We start from the raw sequence: 11,213 nt of genomic DNA, 5'->3' as shown, positions 1-11,213 counted from the left end.
GTTTGAAACTCAGGAAGGAAACACCTGCATTCCAAAACAGCTAAATATGCAGGTCCAGAACACGAAGGCACTTTTTAAAATGCCACATTCACTCTGAAGCCCATTCGTCTCATTTAACATTCCAGAGATTAAGCACATGTTGTGCTCAAGTGGCAAACACTCTGCACCACTGACACCACAGGACAGTGGCCTATAAAACTAGATTTCTGACATGGGGTTCCATGTGCACTTTCTCACGTTGTCTGAGCAACCTCTAGATCATGCTCATACTATGCTGTCAGGGCTGAGTCCGTGACAACTTCTGGTGGGACAAGAGCAGGGATGGCGACAAACTCCAAGTTCGGGTCTCCAACGGGTTTCTCACAAGCCACAGAAAGGACTTTTCAAAGTCGTAGTTACTTTTGGCAGAAATGTCATAGTACTAAAGGTTCTTCGTTCAGTGGAAGACATTTTGCCTTGACTTTCCTATGCTTAGTGCCCCCTTGGTTGTCACATAGCACAATGGGGATGCATTCCCATAGTCGTACCAGGTCTCTAGGCCAGTTAGGCCCATTCTTAAAAGTAATCCTTGATATCACATCAACATTATAATGACTCCTGGGGCTTGGATGTAATCGCCATCTCTCAGCCCACCAAATTTCTCCTGACCAGCTGTACCCCCTACATTGAACTTAATAGGTCCCCTATTGATATGGAACACAAGGGGATGGACATCGACACCCAAGGTGGCCACATACTTCTACTTATATTCACAAGTAAGATGACATTTCACAAATGTAGTTTTTCCAGTATCACCATCGCCATCCAATACAAGTTTGAACTGGACTTGGGGTGCTCCTTGGGCAGCTTTCATGCTGTTGCCTCCGAAAGTGTCTCTGGCCTGTTTAACTGAGGCTCCTAACCCTAGGTTTAAACAAATAAACAAAAAAACTTTGTAAAGGTTGATTGAACTATCATGTTCAGTGATCTGCTTTACTGTATGCAGTTGGGGTTCATTTCCTAGATTTCCAAAATTAGTGGAAAAGTCAGACCCCATCTTGCTGGTTAAGCATATCAAGGCAAATTAATTTAAAATCATCTCATATTTTATTTTCCCTAGAAAGGTGTATGTTTAAGTAGATGTTTATAATGCCTGTGGAGAAGAAAAATAGGAATTGGTGCTTTTAAACCAACCTTGAAGAATTTGGGAGTGTCTCAAGCAAAGGGGATCAGGTTCTAGGATTTATAGTAGCAGCCTTCTGGAAGGCACTAGCTAGAGATTCCACTTGGTTTCCTGAAGGGTGGGGCATACACCAGCACTCAGCACTCGAGTTTTCTTGGACCATGGCCTCAGCAATGAAGCCGTACTAATGGCCCAGGGGTTATTCAAATTCAAGGGCAACTCTGAAGTGTAGTAGCAGAGAACAGGCCACTCACTTGCCATTAGAAAATTCTTCACATATGTTTTAGTCCTTTAGCATTTGTGGTAAGATTTCAACAGAAGGAATGTGAATAGTATTTTCCAAAAGGGTTCTAGTTGCCTGAAGGATTTCCTATCATTTAAAATGTCTGTTGGCAGGTAAACTGAATAAAAAGAATTTCTTCTCACCAGTATTTTACACACTTGTTGAATGTTCATATTAATGATAAAAGACCTGAAAGAAAATAAGACGAGCCCACATTGTATTTTATGCTCTGTTTGCTCAGATGACATATTAATGTTCCAGAAAGTAGCTCATTACCATTTTTATTGAAGAGGTCTCTTTCTACTTCATTTATCAGCTTTGCTTTTATTATTGTCTTACTGACTACTGGAGTGTGTTTAGTATTTTTGTCATTGACCTTTTATCTCTGTTCATATTTTGTTCTATAACATCTTATTTTTTAGAATGGCTGTAATGCTTCTTTATTGAAATATAATTAGCATATGGTATTATATCACTTTCAGGTATACATTATAAATGATTAAACAATTCTACACATTACTCAGTGCTCGTCACAGTAAATATACCCTTAATCTCCTTTTATTTATTTGATTCATCCCCCTACCCACATCCTTTCTGGAAAACACCAGTTTGTTCTCTGTATTTAGGAGTCTGTTTTTGTGTTTGTGTCTTTTTTTTCTGTTTTTTTTTTATTTGAGTGAAATCATATGGTATTTTTTTTCTCTGTATGATTTATTTCACTTAGCATAATACCTTCATTGTATGTATGCTTATTTCACTTAGTATATTACCCCCTTTGTCCATCCATGTTTTTTGCAAATGGCAAGATCACATTCTTTTATATGGTTGCATGATATTCCATTGTACATATATACCATTCTTATTTATCTGTTCATCTGTAGATACTTGGGTTGCTTCTATATCTTGGCTGCTTTAAGTAATGCTTCAATAAACAGAGGGGTGCATATATCTTCTTGAATTAGTGTTTTCATATTCTTTGGGTAGCTATACACCATTTTGACAGGTGTAAGGTGATATCTCATTGTGATTTTGATTTGCATTCCCTCGATGATAAGTGATGTTGAGCATCTTTTTATGTGTCTATTAGCCATATACATGTCTTCTTTGGAAAAATGTCTATTTAGGTCCTCTGCCCATTTTTAATTAGATTATTTTTGTGTGTATTGAGTTGTATACATTCTTTATGTATTTTGAGTATTAACCACTTATGAGATACATCATTTGGGTTTTTTTTAAGATTGATTTATTCATTTGAGAGAGAGAGAGAGAGAACATGTGAGTGGAGGCAGGGGCAGAAGGTGAGGGAGAGAATCTTAAGCAGAACCCCCACTGAATGTGGAGCCTGATGTGGGGCTCAATCTCACAACCCTGAGACCATGACCTGAGCTGAAATCAAGAGTTGGACATTTAACTACTTGAGCCACTCAGGCACTCCTCAGATATATCATTTGTAAATATCTTCTCCCATTCAGTGGGTTGCTTTGTTGTTTTCTTGATGGTTTCCTACACTCTGTAAAAGCTTTTTATTTTGGTACAGTCCCAAAAGTTTTTTTTTGTTTTTGTCTTTTTTTTTTTTTTTTTTTTTACTTTTTGTTTCCCTTGCCTGAGGAAACATTTCTAGAAAAATATTTCTATGAGTAAATCTATTTAAATATCATAGAAGAGGGATGTCTGGGTGGTTCAGCCAGTTAAGTGTCTGCCTTTGGCTCAGGTCATGATCCCAGGATCCTGGGACTGAGCCCTGCATTAGACTGTCTGTTCAGCAGGGAGTCTGCTTCTCACTCTCCCTCTGTGCTCTCTCTCCCTATCTCTCTCTTTTACTCTCATTCTCTCTCAAGTAGATAAATAAAATCTATAAAAATCATAGAAAAAGAAAAAAAAGGAAGTCCTTAGTATTTGACTTAAAAACTATAGTTTGTAATCACAGTTCTTTTTTTAATCATCCAAATTTTTTAAAATTTTGGTAAAATGCACGTAAGATTTATAATCTTAACTATTTTTAAGTATATAGTACAGTATTGTGAAGCATATTTCACATTGTTTTACAACCAATCTCTACAACTTTTTCATTTTACGAAACTGAAAGTCTGTGCTCATTAAACAATTCCCCATTTCTCCCTCCTCCTGGTCCCTTACAAGCACCATTCTAGTCTGTTTATATGAATTTGACTATGCTAAATACCCCATTTAAGCAGAATCCTATAGTATTCATCTTTTTGTGACTGCCTTATTTCATGTAGCATGATGTCCTCAATGTTCATCCATGTTCCTTTTTAAGGCTAAGTGATATTCCTTTGTATGTACATACCACATTTTGTTTATCCATCCATCTGTTGATGGACGTTTGGATTACCTCCGCTTTTTGGCTATTATGAATAATGCTTTTATGAACATGAGTATGCAAATATCTGTCTGAGTTCTTACTTTCAATTCTTTTGGATGCATATACCGAAGTGGGATTGCCGAATCATTGGTTAATTTTAGTTCACCATTATGAGAAATTGCCATGCTGTTTTCTATAGCCACTGCACCATTTTACATCCTCATTAACAGCTTACAAAAGTTCCAAGTTTTTCAGATTTTTGTTTTGTTTTGTTTTCCAGACAGTAGCCAACCTGATTGGTGAGAGGTGTTTTTTGTTGTGGTTTTGATTTGCATTTCCCTAGTGATTAGTGATGTTGAACATCTTTTCATATGCTTGCTGACCATTTGCATATCATCTACAAAAAACTGTCTATTCAGGTCCTTTGCCCATCTTCTTAGGTCATTTCTTTTTTGTAGAGTTATAAGAGTTCTTTATATATTCTAGATATTAATCCCTTTGATATATGATTTGCAAATATTTATTCCTGTTCTATAGGCTGCCTTTTCCTTCTTTGAATGTGCCCTTTGATGTATAGTTTTTTTTCTTTTGATGTAGTCCAATTTATCTAATTTTATGTTTGTTGCCTACAACTACAGTCAGTCAGTTGAGATTTGTACATTGTATACAGATTAATCAGAATCTACATCTGAAGTTGAATTTAATGCTGTTTTTACTTGTGGTAGTTTTTTTTTTTTTAAGATTTAATTTATTTATTCATGACCGACAGAGAGAGAAAGAGAGAGGCAGAGACACAAGCAGAGAGAGAAGCAGGCTACATGCAGGACTCGAGCCCAATGCAGGACTCGATCCTGGGACCTCAGGATCTTGCCCTGGGCCAAAGGCAGGCACTCAACCACTGAGCCACCCAGGAGTCCCTTGGTGGTAGTTTCTAACAGTTTTTTAAGTTTTTAAACTTGATGGACAAGATGGTGCCACCATCCTTTTAAAAGGTTAATTGAGTTGATGAAAATAGATTAGGGTATATTTGGGTAACAGCATTTTTTTTTTTTTTTGTCTACCATATTTATGCTACTCATTTCACTCCAGTGAAAGACTAAAGAGATTTTTAATTACCATATATTTTAGCTCTCCCAAGCATAGTAAAAAGGAGGAAATTATATTTTTAACATATAATGAGAAATGTATGCATTCAAACCCAACAGAGAAAAGCAAAAAGATATTGTTCCTCCCAGCAACTACAATTAACACATCCTGTCTTTCTTCAAAATCCAAATCTTTTTACCTACATTGAGACTAAACAGGAGTTTCTTTGTGCAGTCTTAGGATCTTTGAATGCTGAGAAGCTACCTCTAAGGAATAAAATAATAAAGAAGCTCTCTTTGTATTAAGCAAGTTGCTGTTCAACATTTGTGCAAGAGTTAGTTACCCCATTTTAGTGAAAGTACTACCATAGGATTTTTCCTGGTGGAAAATATAGTTGTAAAATGTCATAAAGGCTATATGAATTTATAGGAGTATGGAGAAAAGAGTAACGAGAAAACACAAATAATTCTTATTTTTTTTTCAAATCCCTGCCATTAAAATTGCCTTTTGCTTTCTCTCCTCCATTTTATTGTGACATGTGCTGTAACAATAGATCTACAGTGTGGGACATTTCTTGTTTTTCTATGTGAATCTGTATTTAAGCATTAAGAAGTAGATTACTTTCCTTTTTTAATTTTTATTTATTTATGATAGTCACAGAGAGAGAAAGAGAGAGAGGCAGAGACACAGGCAGAGGGAGAAGCAGGCTCCATGCACCGGAAGCCCGATGTGGGATTCGATCCGCGGTCTCCAGGATTGCGCCCTGGGCCAAAGGCAGGCACCAAAAAGCTGCGCCACCCAAGGATCCCGGATTACTTTCCTTTTTGCATGGTAATTCAGTAGCCACTAAAATGTATAAAGGTTAGGATCCACAACTATCTGCATTACTCTCTACCTTTCACAGCCGACAGACTCTTTGAGGTGAAATCTGAATTTGATCTCTGGAGAACATTCAAGACCTTAAGGATATCTCAGACTTTGCTGTCTTTTGCCACCTTTAACTCTCAATTTGCTGGGAGACAGTACATTCCTGATGAGCACAGATAAGTTTTTGTTCCCATGTGTGTGATTTACAAGGACCTGAATAATGTCGTGATAAACTTATGTCACCTTCTTGAGATGAGCATCTGGTTGGTTAGATGCTCTACAATTCTTGCTGTGAATATTTTTCTATCTACAGAAAGGCAAATTGGACTTATTATATTCAAAGGAATATTCTTTTTTCTTTCTTTTTTTGTTACTTTGGTGTTAATGTTTTTACTTTTTGTATGGGAAGGTGAAGAAATTTAGAAATAAAACAGAGGGAAGAAATAGAAACAAAGAAAATGATGCAGAATAAGAAGAAAGAAGAGAGAATAATTAGGAAGGTAGGAAAGATAAGAAAAAGTAAGTGTAAAGCAGAACATTTTGTCTAGCCTCTGCTAATTTCTTATAGCTTTGGGATTTATACTGTAATTACTATTCACATGACACATCAGGGTGGTAAAGTGATTAACTGGGAATTCAAGATGAAAGAGCCTTTGAAAGAACTTTATCTAACTTAGCCCCACAACTTGCAGAGGAAGAACCACACTGTGAAATGATTTCCCCGAAGTTCTTCCTGGTAGTTAATAGAACTAAAATTACAACTAATGACCAAGTCAGTATTTTTAAGTGACAAATACAGGGTAATCAAAATTCTGATATTAAGCCCACTCAAAATTTAATGAATACCACTCCCCATACATTACTAGACAGTCTAAATCATGTCATTGCAGTATACTTGAATTATGCTCTTGGTGCAACACGACGGAATTGGTTCATAGTCCTTGGAAAAGGAGCTAGGAAACCTTGTTTTGGCTCTGCTTACTCTTCTGAACTTAAATTTCCCCATCTATAAAATATAAGTGTTGAATAGATGACTTCCAAAGTCGTTTCCAGGTCTGAAAACAAATTTCTAAGAATATATCCTCATTCAAATTCACATAGAGTTCTCCACAAGCTCAGTCGTGAAGCACTTTTTGCAGAGTAATATTTGCCTAGTAGATCTCATCGGCATGCAATCCGCCACGTCAATACAGGCAATGTGGTCAGCCCGTCAGGTTTGGATAAGCTTTGCTGCTTTACTCAATTTGAAGCAATCGTTGCCACACTCCTCTGTATCCACACCACCCAAGTATGCATTCCTAATTGGCCAAAGTTATTAAATGGCTCAGAAGAGGAGAGGTTTTTGTTTTGTTTTGTTTTGTTTTTAATTTTTCTTTCCAAATTCTCAACAGAGAACAAAGCAAAATGTGCTAGAAGACCACATATTCTGCAACTCCCGTGCTAGGCTGTATATATCACCCTGTAGAGGACAAGCTTCTTTTCTCTAGCCCTAAAAATCTCAAAAACAAAACTTAAATTTCTATAGCATGAGGTTAACCCCATTGTACTGTGGAAAGAGCCTCAAAAATAGACTTAGTTTCTTGAAGAACAAAATAATGAAAACAGATGTAAGACTTTTGTAAACAGTAGAAAACTGTCTACAGATGGATGAATGGGTTGCCATAAGAGCTGATGTACTTGTAACGAAGGAGGGTGAGCATACATCCTGTTTTTCCTGGGACAGTCCTGATTACTTCTATTATCCCAGTGTAACTATTCATAGCACCTCTTTCACTCCAAAAGTGTCTCAGTTGGGAAACTAAATAGCAGTGTTACCTATCAAATAAGCCATACTAATAAAAGTTTGTGTTCCTCATCGCAGGAGTGGAGGGAACAGTTCTCTTCAGGGCTTCCTTTCAAGATAGTCACCTTGAATTGCAAATTCAAGAACATTGGCCACCTATATGGTCATTATAATAAAGTCTATTGTCCCTCCTCAGTTGCCTGTCAACCTAACCATGAGAAACCTATTTGATCATACTTAGAGTCCATCCCTATCTTGGCCTGTATGAGAGCAGATATCCAATGGCAGCATCTTTCTGACCCATATGTCATGACACTGGGAAGAAAGATCATCTTTGTTGAGAAACATTGACTTATTATCACTTAAGAAAAGCCTCCTCCTTATTCTTCCCTTTGTGGGAAAAAAAAAGCAAAAAACAAAACAAACAAAAAAAAAAACAACTAAGCTCCTTAAAGGCAGGAGATGGAGAAGGCTGTATTAACTGTTAACATGTGCCATATGCCAACACTAACAAGAAGGGACAGTTTTGTACTGGAACACAGAACATTAAAAGGCTTGCTTGTGGGCAAGAGAAGTGAACTGTCAATCCACTGAGTGCTTTTATATACGTGAGCCAAAACAAATTGTCAGACTTTTTTTTTTTTTATGGATCATGTGATTGGAGAGAAGGATGGTTGTTGGGCAAGATATGTTTTGTAGCATTGTCACTCATATGAAATTTCAGATCATCACTTCTGAGGCTTCTCCAGGAAGTGCTGAGCATCTCAGATCACAGAGAAACATGGAACATCTTTCATTCACTATGAACCCAGACACATCCCGGGGTTGAATGGAAAGAGAATGAACCATCCATAGCAGACATATTTATTCTCAGCCCCTTCTCCACTCTTTTTGTTTTCTGGTGGTTGGATTTTAGTTTTCTAGAAGGATATGGTAAATAAACTGTGAGGATTCATTTTTGCTTTATAACAAACAGAGTTTCTGTACATAGGCAAGTACCTTGCATTAGACAACAATCACCTGTATGAAGTATATCCTAAAAGAACAGCAAGAAGGGCAAGATATATATGATCTGTGATTATGTGCTCAGGAGGAAAATTTTTTTGGTATTTTGTTTTCTGCAGAAATACTCATTGGAAATTTAATGTGAATATACCTTACTCTAGGAGATATTTTTAAAAATAAAGCATTAAGGAACTGTTTCAAGACCTTTCAAAAAAAGCCAATAAATCATTAATTTCACTGAACAAAAATATTCGTGTTATTATTAACAGCATTAATATATAAGTAGAAAATAAAAAGAACCTATTGTGAAAATACTTCAGTAAACTCAGATTTAGTTTTTTAGAAAAACACCACTCATGCCTAGCTTGTTCATCCTATCTAAATTTTTATTTTGTCTTCTTTTTAAAAAATTTCTCATCAACCAAGTCCTTGAAGCCATGCCTTTCTATAATGTTCCTTTGATTACTTAAGTAAAACTTTCTTTCCTATTTCTGGCAGCCATTTCAACTAACCTCTGAACACTTTTTATTCTGTAGGTTGTCTTTTAGTTTTGTTGACTGTGTGACTTCACTGGTGTGAGGTGGGATCTCGTGGTTTGAATTTGTATTTCCCTGATGGCAAGTGATGCAGAGCATTTTCTCATGTGCGTGTTGACCATGTCTATGTCTTCCTCTGTGAGGAAGTTCATGTCTTTTGCCCATTTCATGATTGGATTGTTTGTTTCTTTGGTGTTGAGTTTAATAAGTTCTTTATAGATCTTGGAAACTAGCCCTTTATCTGACATGTCATTTGCAAATATCTTCTCCCATTCTGTAGGTTGTCTTTGAGTTTTGTTGACTGTATCCTTTGCTGTGCAAAAGCTTCTTATCTTGATGAAGTCCCAATAGTTCATTTTTGCCTTCTTTTCTTTTGCCTTCGTGGATGTATCTTGCAAGAAGTTACTGTGGCTGAGTTCAAAAAGGGTGTTGCCTGTGTTCTCCTCTAGGATTTTGATGGAATCTTGTCTCACATTTAGATCTTTCATCCATTTTGAGTTTATCTTTGTGTATGGTGTAAGAGAGTGGTCTAGTTTCATTCTTCTGCATGTGGATGTCCAATTTTCCCAGCACCATTTATTGAAGAGACTGTCTTTCTTTCAATGGATAGTCTTTCCTCCTTTATCGAATATTAGTTGACCATAAAGTTCAGGGTCCACTTCTGGGTTCTCTCTTCTGTTCCACTGATCTATGTGTCTGTTTTTGTGCCAGTACCACACTGTCTTGATGACCACAGCTTTGTAGTACAACCTGAAACCTGGCATTGTGATGCCCCCAGATATGGTTTTCTTTTTTAAAATTCCCCTGGCTATTCGGGGTCTTTTCTGATTCCACACAAATCTTAAAATAATTTATTCTAACTCTCTGAAGAAAGTCCATGGTATTTTGATAGGGATTGCATTAAATGTGTAAATTGCCCTGGGTAACATTGACATTTTCACAATATTAATTCTGCCAATCCATGAGCATGGAATATTTTTCCATCTCTTTGTGTCTTCCTCAATTTCTTTCAGAAGTGTTCTATAGTTTTTAGGATATAGATCCTTCACCTCTTTGGTTAGGTTTATTCCTAGGTATCTTATGCTTTTGGGTGCAATTGTAAATAGGATTGACTCCTTAACTTCTCTTTCTTCAGTCTCATTGTTAGTGTATAGAAATGCCACTGATTGAACACTTTTTAAAGATCATGAAAGGAGCTGGATGAACTAAATCACAGTCTTTTCCAACTTATGGTAAATTCTGTTCCCTCAGGAACTTGTTTAACAGTTCCCAGGGAATTTTCCTAAGATAAAGAACAAAGAATCAAATAGGAGGCCCTAGTGTTTGTGCATTACATTAGCACTGTATTTAATGTTGCCTCCATGGAGCATAAATTTTGCCTTCTGCCTAGAATTATTTGTTATGTTTGAGTTTGTATTCTACACTCCCACCAATATTATGCCGTATCCATCTTTGTTTCCATCACATCATTTATTAAAACATATTATTGGGCACCTGGATGGCTCAGCGGTTAAGCCTCTACCTTCATGCCCAGGGCATGATCCTGGAGTCCTGGGGATCGAGTCCCACATCGGGCTCCCTGCATGGAGCCTGCTTCTTCCTCTGTCTCTGCCTCTCTCTGTGTGTCTCTCATGAATAAATAAATAAATAAATAAAATATTTAAAATAAATAAAGCATATTATTGATCATAACTATATCCCATAAACTGGTGAGAATAAATAGGTCCACTGAGTCCTTGGGAGATTTTTCATCATGGAAGTGATTCCAGGCTTTGAGGATGTTTTGTTTTTGTTTATTTTTCCATTTTGTTTCAAACTTTCTCTTTTTGGCCAATTAAAGAGAATATTCCAAGTGGGAGGCTCTTAAATGACATCATAGGCAAAGCATACTCCTCTCCTCATTTTTTAAAATTCTCTGGTTTATCAAGAAAACCTAAAAGTGGAAGAGGATCAGGAGAGAGGAAACAACTGAGTTGAAGTCAGAAGAGGGTCTTTAAGGAATATGAGACCAGACCCTCTCCTGTATTCCTCTCCTCTAGGCTCCCAGGGTCCCCAGATCATCACCATTGTTGTAATCACTCCTTTACGTGATTATTTCCCTCCTTTTTTAATGGTTAAATTGTTGTAAAAAAAAAAAAAATCTTCCAAAAGACTATAAATGGAAGAAT

The 11,213-nt window shown here is 36.7% G+C and overlaps 1 pseudogene; it reads right to left on the bottom strand.

The window, feature by feature from the left end:
- Window positions 1–233: 233 nt before the first annotated feature.
- Window positions 234–853, bottom strand: LOC140610988 (GTP-binding nuclear protein Ran-like; annotated as a pseudogene).
- Window positions 854–11,213: the final 10,360 nt, after the last annotated feature.

This window comes from Canis lupus, chromosome 2, assembly GCF_048164855.1.
Source record: "Canis lupus baileyi chromosome 2, mCanLup2.hap1, whole genome shotgun sequence".
In the NCBI taxonomy this organism is placed as follows: domain Eukaryota; kingdom Metazoa; phylum Chordata; class Mammalia; order Carnivora; family Canidae; genus Canis; species Canis lupus.
This window is presented reverse-complemented; position numbering and strand designations above follow the sequence as displayed.